This window comes from Diceros bicornis, chromosome 16, assembly GCF_020826845.1.
Source record: "Diceros bicornis minor isolate mBicDic1 chromosome 16, mDicBic1.mat.cur, whole genome shotgun sequence".
NCBI classification, from domain to species: domain Eukaryota; kingdom Metazoa; phylum Chordata; class Mammalia; order Perissodactyla; family Rhinocerotidae; genus Diceros; species Diceros bicornis.
The window spans coordinates 31,616,623-31,627,904 of record NC_080755.1 but is presented as its reverse complement, the minus strand read 5'-3'; the positions used below and the strand labels follow the sequence as shown (position 1 = coordinate 31,627,904).

The window sequence follows — 11,282 nt, the reverse complement described above, 5'->3', positions numbered from 1 at the left end:
GCGTTTCCAAGACAGTGAGGCAGTTCTCATTGTAAGAAAATGTGACTTTTTGTAAGGATTTGTGACTTGCCTGGTGCCATATGGTTAACAAGTGGCATAATCAAAATGAGAACCAGAGTAATTAAGGATGAGCAAGGCAATGGATAGAGAAGGGAAGCAGGTCATTCTCTGACCTTGGCTGAGTTGGTAAACCTTTCTGAATCTCTGCTTCTCTATTAATAAATTGGAAATGATAATATCTAGTTCATAAGGTCATGGTGAAGTTTAAGTAAGTTAAAAAGAAAGAGCCCAACAAGATGTTTGTCACCAATCCTTGGGCAAAGATACCACATCATGCCATCCCTTCAGTAAATACTCAGTGAATGTCTACCATGTGCCAAGTTCTATGCTATGTCCTGGGAATGCCAAGATACATAAAATGGACTCATCCCCTCCCTCCTGAAGCTCACTGTCTAGTAATGGGTACAGATAAGTGGAACTGATAGATATGACACAGTGAGCCATGTGCTCTGTTTGTCTATGTACAGGGCACAGGGGAACGTTCACCAGTTTCTAATTTCAGACTTACAGTTCCCAAACCTGGGGCACTTATCAAAACCTCAGAAGAGATTTCAAATGATAGTGCAAAGAACATATTCATCAGGATGTACTCATCCTGTAACAAGATGGGAAAAACCCATTCTAAGCACTCTAATGAAGCAATCATGGAATGAGGACTTCAGGCCCAAAGGGAAATGGTCCTGCACCATTAGAGCTCAATGAAATACACTGAATTGTATGCAACCAACTGGGACCTCCGGCTGTCCTCATTCAGCATTAATCCCACCCATGTACTGAATGTTTACTCCACAACCTCATATAATCCTCATAATATCCCTGTGAAGTGAGAGCTATTATTTATCCTCTTTTCACAGATTATTGAACTGGTGCTCAGTGAAGTTCAATAACAGCTTGGAATTGACAGCTAGGAACTTACAGGGCTGGGACTCAAACTCAGGACATCTTAAGCAGCTAGAGTCCTTCTCTCCCTCTTAGTGGGCCTGTCTGGTGGTGCAAAGGAGCCTCAATAGATATTTTGTAGGGTGCTCTTGCAGAACTAAGCCTATTCATGATAGCTCAGTTGCCAAGAACTACAAGATCAAGTTGGGGTTATAAAGATAAGGGCTGTGGATGATTTATGCCATGTGAGTTATTAGGGAAGACTTTGAAATAGAGTTGGGACTTCAGTTTGTGCCTGGGTGGAGAATAAAAGCTGCATCCATCCTGTAATTCTTTTGATAAAGATGCATGTTCTGTGCACTGAGCTGCAGTTTTCTTATTCGTCTGCTTTTGTCCTCTTTCTTAGAACATCTTAGATGCATAAAGAAAGAAAATAACTGAGCTACTCCTATTACTGTTGTTACAGCATGACACAATCTTGTGACTGAAGAGTGAACCACCTCAGGGGCTGGGGAAATGAGGGACAAAGCCAAGGGAGTCCCCCGTGGCTGTAGGAGGGCAGGTCGCAGGGACTGCAAACAAAGAATAAAAGTTCTCATTACACAAGATTCTTATCTGTTCCTTCTAGCAAGCACAGTACGATCCTGACTTAGAAACTAGTTATTAGTTCATGATTCTATCTGTTCCTGGCCCTCCCAACAAGAACAATTCTCCTTCCTCAGACCTCCCATAACCCATTAACTATGCCTCTTTGGGGGGATTTGGTACTTTCCATTTTGCATGTTTCCGTATGTGTAGGCTACTACTTCTGCTCAACTTTAGGGCAAGGTCTGCTTTGCTATGTCTTTGGGTGCCTCACAGCAGATGCATGTGCCCACTGTATGCCTCACTAATGTTTATTAAAAGGATGAGGATACCAAGTTCCATCTTTTGGAAAAAAAAAATTCCCTTAATCACACTGGCTTCCTTCAAGGATCTGGATGGATGAAAAAATAGTTTTGGGTACTGTTCTCAATTTCTGCACGAGAATGTCTGGCCCTTGGAAATTTCTGCTTAAGTCTCAGAAAAGTGACAACCGCTAAGAGCAGTTGGTGAAGACCATAGGCAAGGCCGGAAAGGGACATCAGATATTTAGAATAAGAGCCAAAAATGAAAGAATACTAAATCCAGCAAGTTTCCCTCCCAACCTCCTTACATTGCTTGCTGCTAGATTCTCCTCCTCCCTACTCATCACCATCATCCATTCCCCGACATCACCTTAGTATAGGCCCTCATCTCTGTGTCCTCCAGTATTTCAGAAGCTCCTGACCTCAATCACTCCCCTCTTCCTTCAAGCCTGTACAATGTTTCCGGATTAACTCTCTGAAACTCTTACTTTAATTATATTGAGAAATGAATACACATTGTGGCTGAATGAAGAGCTTTGGAAATAGCCAGAGTTGGACTCAGTCCCAGGCCTACCTACTTACCAAGGCTCAATCATCTCATCTATAAAATAATGATAATAATAGCACCTGAATTAAATCAAATATTATGTATATTTACCAGAGTACCTGGCTCCTCACAAACTCTCAAAAGATGTTAAAGAACAGAAAAAACAATTTCGCTATTCCCAAACCTGCAGTGGTTCTCAACGCCTAGAAGGCACCTCCCTTTGCCTGGCATCCAGGTCCTCCAGAATGGAAGTGTGGTCACCCCTGAAGCCCCACAAGCCACCCTCTGCTTCAGTCAGGATCATGCCATCTCTCCCTTTCAGGGTGCTGGACGTCCCCCTCTACTGATCTAAATGCTGTCACCCAACGGCTGGGTAAATATTTGGGAAACAGTCTTTAGGAGACACCTACTCAGAACATATATTAAGATACAGTCCAGATTGATTCAAGAATTAAATGTTTTATATGTGGGGTGGGGGGATGAACACAAAGGAAAAGCAAGGTAAAATTAATCTGTTATTGTGGTTAAGTACTTTGATACAAAAGAGCAAAAGAAAAATATATAAATAAAAAGATTACTATACGTGACCACACAAAAGCTAAAAAATCTTCCTACATCTACACCACCACAAACAAAGCTGGAAAGCAAGACATCAAAAGAGAAAAAAAAATGATTGCACCATATATGCTAAAGAAAGATTAATAATTTATAAAAAGCTATTACTAATCAGTAAGAGGAGAATAACAAAGGAAAAAATAAGCAACGCACTCAAACTATCAAATCACAGAAAAAGAAACCTAGAAGATAAAGAAATATAGGGGAAAATGCTACCCATCTAATAATCAAATAAAATCAAAGTAAAGCCCAAAGTCCACTTTGGTCTCTCAAATAGGAAATTGTCCTTTGCAGCCAGTAACCACCAGTATTGACAAACCTGCAAATAAACAGAGACTTACCCTGCCAGGACGGGAAGTGAGCACAGCCTGCCCTGGAAGCTACTATGGCGAGATGCACTAACGGTTTTTAAAATGTGAATAACTTTAGGAATTACTCCTAAGAGAATAATCATAGATGAGCACCAAGATTCCTGCATAAGGATTTTCATCAGTGTTTTTAGCAATATAAAAAATGCAACAGCTTAAAATTCCAACAGTAAAAGATTGAAAAGTAAATCATAGCATATTCACATGATAGAATGCTATGCAGCCATTCAAGATTATATTTTAGTACAATATTTAAAAGTGTAGGAAAATATTCACAAAATATTTTAAGTAAATAGGCTAAATTGGAGTCCAAATTTGTAATATATCCCCAGGAAAAAAACTGGAGGAATTATGCATGGAGATGTTAAGTAGTTATCTCAGTAGGGAGGAATTACCAATAATTACAATTTTCTTTATTATTATTTCTTTTCCGTGTAGGGGGAAACCGATGTAAATTAAACATAACCAACTGGACCCTACCCAGGCTTCAAAGTCAGCTCAAAAACCTACTTCTTCCATGAAGTCTGCCCTGACTACCCCAGATCTCACTGCTCTACTCATCCTTTGCACTCTTTTAGCTGTTATTATCCATGTTGTACAATCACCCATTTGATCATATCCTTCCTTGAATTGCTGACTAATTATCCCAGATTTGAAAGTATTAATTCTTCAGTGAGATTTCATTCAAGATCGACTTATATCCGGTTCTACCTTACCCACGGTTGATTGTATTTTCCAAGATGGCTGCAACAAGTTCTCCCATTCCACATGCTCTTCTTACAATTGGCATTGACACTCCTCCAAGGAAGAGGCAGGGTCTATGTTCTCTGTCCTTGAACCTAAGCGAGCTTGTAACTACAGCAGATGTGATGCTATGTGACTTCTGAGGCCAGGACATACAAGAGTATAGTGCTTCCACCCAATTCTCTTGGGATGCTCTTTTTCTGGAATCCAGCTGCTATTCTGTGAGGAAACCCAGGCCACATGGAGAGTCCACGTCCAGGTGTTCAGCTGGCTAAGAGCCCCAGCTGAAGTTCCAGTCAACAGCCATCAACAACCACCAATATGCAAATGAGAAAGCCTTTGCAATGACTCGGCCCTATCCACTTCCTGCCTGCAAATACATGAGAGACTCTGAACAAGAACTATCTACCTGAGCCTAGCCAATCCCTGAACTTTGAGAGATGATAACAATAAAATGATTGCTATATTTTAAGTCATTAAGTTTTGGGGTGATTTGTCACATAACAAGTGATAACTGTAACTTACTTATATTTCCTTTTTTTTCTTTGCTGCCTCACAGATCTTCTCTGGAACACTTTCAGTCCTAAGTCCCTTGGCCCTACAAAAATTAATCCATGTATATTTGTTACATAAATCAATGAATGAATGAATGGGGGTTCTAAACATCACTGTATTCCTTAGTTCCAAACTTATGCATGCTAATGAGTCTTCTTAAGAACCTCCTGGGGTGAAAGGGATAATTCGGTACATGTGTGTGGTGATGGGTTGTAATTAGTATTTTGGTGGTGAACATGATGTAATCTATGCAGAAATAGAAGTACAATGATGTACATCTGAAATTTTTACAATGTTATAAACCAATGTTACTGCAATAAACAAAAAATTAAAAAAAAAAAAAAAAAGAACCTCCTGACCTAAGAGAACCAGCAAAGAAAATCCTTTTTATACATATTCTGAACTTTGTTTCCTTCTGCATAATTCCTTTCAGTTACACCTTTAGCTACCCAGCATGCAGAAAGTTTCACTCTCTAAAAAGAAGAGCTAATGAAACAAGAGGACCAATGAAGAAACTGATGGCTCTGAGCTTGCCCTTTTCTCAAGAAAAAGCCATTTTCTAGGAAAAGGTGGACCCTTTGGCAACCAACACGTTAGCAGGATACTGCTATCTTCATACCCTCAGTCAACAGGGATGCTAGCTACAGAACCACGGCCCCAAGGAGCAGACAGACACCTAAGTCCCATTAAGCTGCCATTGCCATAACCCTAGCACATGGCGCCACCTATGTGGTGAGGTTTGAAGGGCAAAAGGTCTTCCCTGTGCTAATCCATGATTTCAGATCCCCTGATGGGGTAAGCATTTTCCTCTCCAGGCTCTTTCATTAAACAAAAACTCCCCTGGGAAGAGGGCACAGGTCCCCAGCGTGACAGACCCAGCAGCAGCACTACTGCTATTCTGCCCTAACATCGCAGAGTGTTCCTGGGAGTTTGTCCCTGGACTGAGGGGTAATTGTGCACAACTGAGGCAGAGGTTCACGGGTGAGGACATCCACAAAGAAAGAAAAAAATAAAGGAAAGGAACTCTAGGAACTCTGAAATCAAGTTTCTCACGTTTCGCAAAGTCACCAAAATTGGTAGATGCTGCCACTACATCTCTTTACTTGATGGTAATTTTTAAAATTTGGTTCATCATTTATTTGTTAAGTTTCTGGTAATCAGTGAAATTGGGATCACCTGGAACTAGTGTCACTCCCCTCTTTTACTAGGCCTCAGAGACTCTTAACTTGTCCTTTGCTGTTGAGAGTGCCATCAGTGTCATGACAGGAATCAGCTGGACCTCAAAGTTCCTTTGCCTTAATGCTGTCATCTCACCAGTTGGAGACAGTGCCTCAGAAAGGCAAAGATGTTGTGACTCAAGGGTGGAAATAGGGAAGTAGAAGGACTTATTGCAAGCACAGCCTCAGCTGAAATGCTCTTCAAAGAGAGTGGGATTGTCTCAGATCCTGAAGAAGAGTTTGATGATTGACTATTCTCATCCCTCCTCTCCAGACACTGGTCAGAGCAAGAAAATGAGGATGATTGGCTCCTCCTTGTATTAACTCGACATTTGAGAGGTCACTAGTTTGTTTGTGGCCACTAATATCAGCTTGAGTCTGTATCTTAATGTACACTGCTCTGGGCTCACTAGATAACCCAGCAGAAAGCTACGCCATAGTGTAATACACTTGAAATACTCGACACCGAGTATTTGGTTTGACAGAACTAACCACAGACAAAAGGGATTTTCTTTTCTCCTTTCCCAGAGGTAGATTTTTTTTCCTGCCAATAGTCTACTTTGTCAGACAAGAAAATGAAGTTCAAGTTACGGTTTGTTCCTTAGATTTCTCAACAAATTTCTAAAACCAAGATCCCTGCCACTGCCATCACCATCACTCTCACCATCCTCACCATGTGCCCACATGCTCCATCTTTCTCGTCACCCAATCAGGTTGGCCTCATTACTGTCACCAGCACCACCATTAGTGACAATTAATCATCACTATTAACATCATCAGAATAATGGCCTCAGCAAACCCCAACTGGGAGAGGTCTGTTCCCACCACGGCAGGAATTTCCATATTCAGACTTCCAAGCCTGCGAGCTCTGGAATATACTAATGGAGAGAAACTGTGTTGGAAAAGACCCCTGGGAGAAGCTGGGAGGGAAAGCATGCCCCAGTCGCCTCTCAAAATATCCAGCAAGCAGCCATCGGGGAGCATGTGCCCGTTCTTTGAACTCCCTCAAAGTACATTTCATCTGTTCTAAATCCAGGATCGTCTTTGTACAGGGCTTGCTGTTTCTGGATAAATCCTTGGCCCTTGTTCAAGCCCTGGACTGTGTCAGGATGTTCCACAGACCCCAGCAGGAAAGCGTTGCTAAACAAGCCTTTCCAGAGGGACCCCTTTCTTGTGACACGGATTCCAAATCCCAGCCCAGAGCGTCTGCGCTCAGCAGTAGGACAAGGCAGCAACCAATGTCGCATTCTCGTTTCAACTCCCATCTTCCTGGAGGAGGCCCCCACACCCACCACAAGATAGTCGGCGGCTGATAGCTCTTTCCTGAGGCACCCTATTTTCGGCTTCATATCGTATCACGGACTCTCTTTCCCTGTGGAGCAAGCTGGCGAAACATTTTTTCCTTGCCTAAGCATTTGCCTTGTATCTGACTCAAATCTCTAACCTGGAAATGGGGAGAACAAGCCAATGGAGCACCAGAAGGAAGGCCTCCTACTCTGTCCACAGACTGCACCACAGTCCAGAGACTTGCTGTGTGAGGCTGAGCTGATATCCTCTCCTCTCCGAGAACCCATCTCACCTCTGGTTGTTAGAGAAAGTTTTACATCACTTGCTTCCTTGGGTGTGACAGAAGACTAACTGTGTTTTCCTATGCATATTACGAAAATTCAACACTTTTCCCTGTCTTTTTTTGTTTTTCTGGTTGCTAAATGATCCTTTATTTCCTTCGCAGTTCTTAATTCCCTATGCATTCCACCGCATCAGTGTTGACGTCATCTATGATGTCGTGAAGGTGGCAGCCATTCACATTGCAGCCCTCAGACTGTGCAGTCCCTAGGGTCTCCTTAATGGTTCCAGAGTTCTCTGGCTAAATATCAGTGCTGCATCTGTTGGGCAATGTTGACAGTGTCATCAAAAGTGGTATTTCCACTGAGCTTAATGTTTTTCTGCTTCTTTCTGTCTCTGGGTGGTTCCTTGAGGACTTTGATGATCAGGGCAGAAGAAGAGGTACCACCTCAATCTGGGCCTCTGTGTTCTGAATGATCAGTTCCATTGTAATCTTAGACCTTTCCAGTCACCTGCTGCCTTGGCAATGTCATCACGAACCTCTTTTGCAGATAAGCCCAGGGGACCAAGGACAGACATGGCACTGACTCCCCCACAAATGCACCTCAGGTACACAACTTTCGTCTCCTTGGGGTCAAACTTGGGTGGCATGGTGGAGACAGCTGGTGTAGAATGAACCCAGATGCAGAATAACTGAAGAAAGTCACACAGGTTGGCCTCCTCCGAGCTGAAAGCCAATAGCTCCCTTGATATTTTTATACAGCCCCTATCTCTTTATTACATTTTCATTTAATGTGCCGTGTAAGCCACAATCAACTCTGTGAGGAAAGCAAAGTGGTCTTATTCCCATTTTACAGATGAGAAAACAAATCCTGAATGGGGACCTCTTTCAAGGTCTCAGCTATCTGGATAGTGGCCGTTTTGGGACTGGAACGCAGGTGTCCTAATTTTTGAAGCTAAGCTTCTTCGCTTTCCACCCACTGCCTTGCATGGAATGAATATGAGTAAGTTGCAAAACAAGCCTGAAACCAGCAGAAGGGAGCAAGAAAACTATGAATGGAGTGTGAAATGCAAATGGACTGTGAAAAGTATCCATTTAAACATGCCTCATGCTCCTGTGGGGACTCTTTCAGTCTAAAACATGAAGGCCCACAGGTCACTCAGAGTCACAGACACCTCACCTAAGACATCAGGGCTGGAAGAGGACTTGGGGATCAACTCACAAAACACCTCCATTTTACAAATGAGAAGAGTGACGCCCTGCAAGTTCACTGACTAGTCCAGGCCACTTCAGGACTCAGAGGCTCACATGATGCTTGTCTCCAAAAGCTTTCCCTTCAGAACATTTTTCCCTGCTTCTATGATAAGGACGTGACCTCCTCGCAGTGGTAGAGGCCCAGGCATTTCACTGTGAGCCAGGAGAGTTGGCCCTCAGCCATGGCCACAGGCAGAGGAACTGAACATCCAGCCAAGGAACTTCAGAGTCACTAGGAGGAGCAATTTATGAAATCATCTCTTCAGCAGCCTGCCACAGTGCCTGAACTCCCACCATTCGGGATCCACTTCCATGGATTATGGCACAAAAGACTGCAGTGCAAATGTAAAGAGGCCACAGAGGATTATTGATGGCCAGAGCAATTTTCAGCCATCAATGGCCTACTATAACTTAATCAAATAACTCCTGGCAGAGGGCAGGGCCCTGAAACGATGGAACACAGGACAGGCATGTTTTGACAGAAAGAAGAAGGAATAAGGTGGTCCTTGGCCTGAAACTTGGAGGTTCAACTAAGTAAAGGCTCCTTAGTCTAGAGGACAGCTCTGGAAACTTGGGCAGTAAGATCCAGTGGAGGGAAGAAGTGATGAAGTTATATGGACAGAGAAACCCTACTGGGCCAAGTAGTAAAAACCCACGCAAACTGCCTTAAACGTTAATAAAATGAAATAATAAAATAAAATGGAAAATATGAGCTTATGAAATCCAAAGGTCCGAAGGTGTGCACCTGCCTCAGGCTCAGCTAGCTCTCTTCTCTGCCTGGCTGATTTCCTCTGGGCTGACTGCATCCTCCTCAAGGAGAGCAAAGACTGCCCATGCCCACATCCCACCAGCTTGGCAACTCCCTCAGAAAAAAAGAGCTCCTTTTACCCAAAGCACAGAGGTGGACTCTGATTGGCTAACCTTAGATCACATGCCCCTCCTTAAGTAATCACCGAGGTCTGATTGGCCAGGTCTAGATCACACATTCCCCCCACCCCAGTCCAGCTCCTTTGGACTGACGCTGCAACTTTCAATCAGGAGGCTAGTTCAGCCTGGGTAGCGCCATCAGCCCTCCTTTTCCCCTCCACAGGTCTTGTACAGGGGATGCTGCCGCAGAGTAGGGGTCCTTGGAGACCAGCCTCCTTCCCGCCACTTAGAAGCCCATCTGCAACCCGGGCTGCCTGGCGCTGTTCCCGGAAATGCCGCAGTGATGGGCTCCAGATGCTCCAGGGCCTTGGGCTGCGCAAAGGAAACCCATGGCCCTCCCAACTCTGAGCAGGACAGTTTCTCTGGAAGAGAATGGGCAAAAACGCTGTGCAAAGTGGCTTTATTTGTTTGTCTGTTGTTTGCTGACGGTCTCCTTCGGTATAAATAGTAGCTCTGTGAGCAGGAGATGGAATGTTTCCTTGCTCGCGGAATCCCCAGCACCAAGAATAGATGGTACTGGGGGCAAGGTACAGACTCAGAAACGTCTAAGCTTGTACCACTGAAGCGTGCAGTGCCCCTGAGGCTGTCCTCTGAGTTTCATCTCTACTCTGTTTGTTCGGCATTGTCTCTGCCCCTCTCGGTCCCAGAGACCACTCAGGCCAACCATGAACAGATATGTCCCTTCCTCTGAGCCACCTGAGCACAAAGGAAACAGATAGCTCTCACCTCTGCGGGTTCCGGCTACAGAGGGGCCCTGCACTCCCCTTCCCCAACCAGGGTCTCCTCACATGGCTAGCAAAGTTAAGCCATGGAGGTCTGCCTGAGTAGAGTGCCCCCATGGGGGAACAGCTGGGGGCAGCTCCAGGTGAGGCGTTCAGGGCCTGCATGGTGCAGATGGCTGTGGATCTGAGTGGGGCAGTAGCAGGCCAAGGGCACCAGGAGGATTGTGGGGCCTGCTTGGAAGGAAGTCCTGCTGGGGGAAAGGGAGCAGAACAGGAAGAGGAAAGGGCAAATGGCGGAAGCAAAGCTTTGCTCCTTGGCCCAGATCTCTCATTTCCTCTGTCTCTGGGAGGCCATGAGGAGGGTGAGGGGAAGTTGCTGCTGTTGTCTTCCTTTCTGCACAGACACCTGTAATCACCGGCTCTATCAAACTCCCTGTCCCTGCATGCAGGCTGCTGGGCACCGTGAGAACCTCAGCTCCAGACAGGAGTTGCCTAGCAACTTGGAGTCCTGAAAAGAAAGCAGAGGAGCCCAACAGGAAAGGGCAGAGGGAAGTGGGCCTGGCAGAGGAAGGAGACAATCAGGAGCAATCAGCCTTAGGCACCGGCTCAAAACACAGGGCAGCCTCTGAAGTCCTTAGGACATGTCCACCCCGGCCTCCTGCTGTCCTCTCACCCTCTGTTCAGTGCCTGACATGCCGCCACTGGAGATATTTCCCTTTCAAACTACTTAACTCCCTTCAGATGCAAATCCTCTGGACTGGGCTGCCCCACTTCAGTGTGGGAGGAATTTACCAGACCTTCTTGGGGAAGGGAAAAGGGGAAATGTGGAAATGCAGTCTAATCCCATTCTAATCCGTCCTGTGCTTTCCACTGTATTTTATATCAATTCAGTCCATTCCATTCTCCATTCAAAGTCTGTCCGTGGGTGCAGAGCAAAGAT

At 44.7% G+C, this 11,282-nt stretch overlaps 1 pseudogene; it reads right to left on the bottom strand.

The window, feature by feature from the left end:
* Nucleotides 1–7,607: 7,607 nt before the first annotated feature.
* LOC131415157 (large ribosomal subunit protein uL11-like) lies at nt 7,608–8,140 on the bottom strand (annotated as a pseudogene).
* Nucleotides 8,141–11,282: the final 3,142 nt, after the last annotated feature.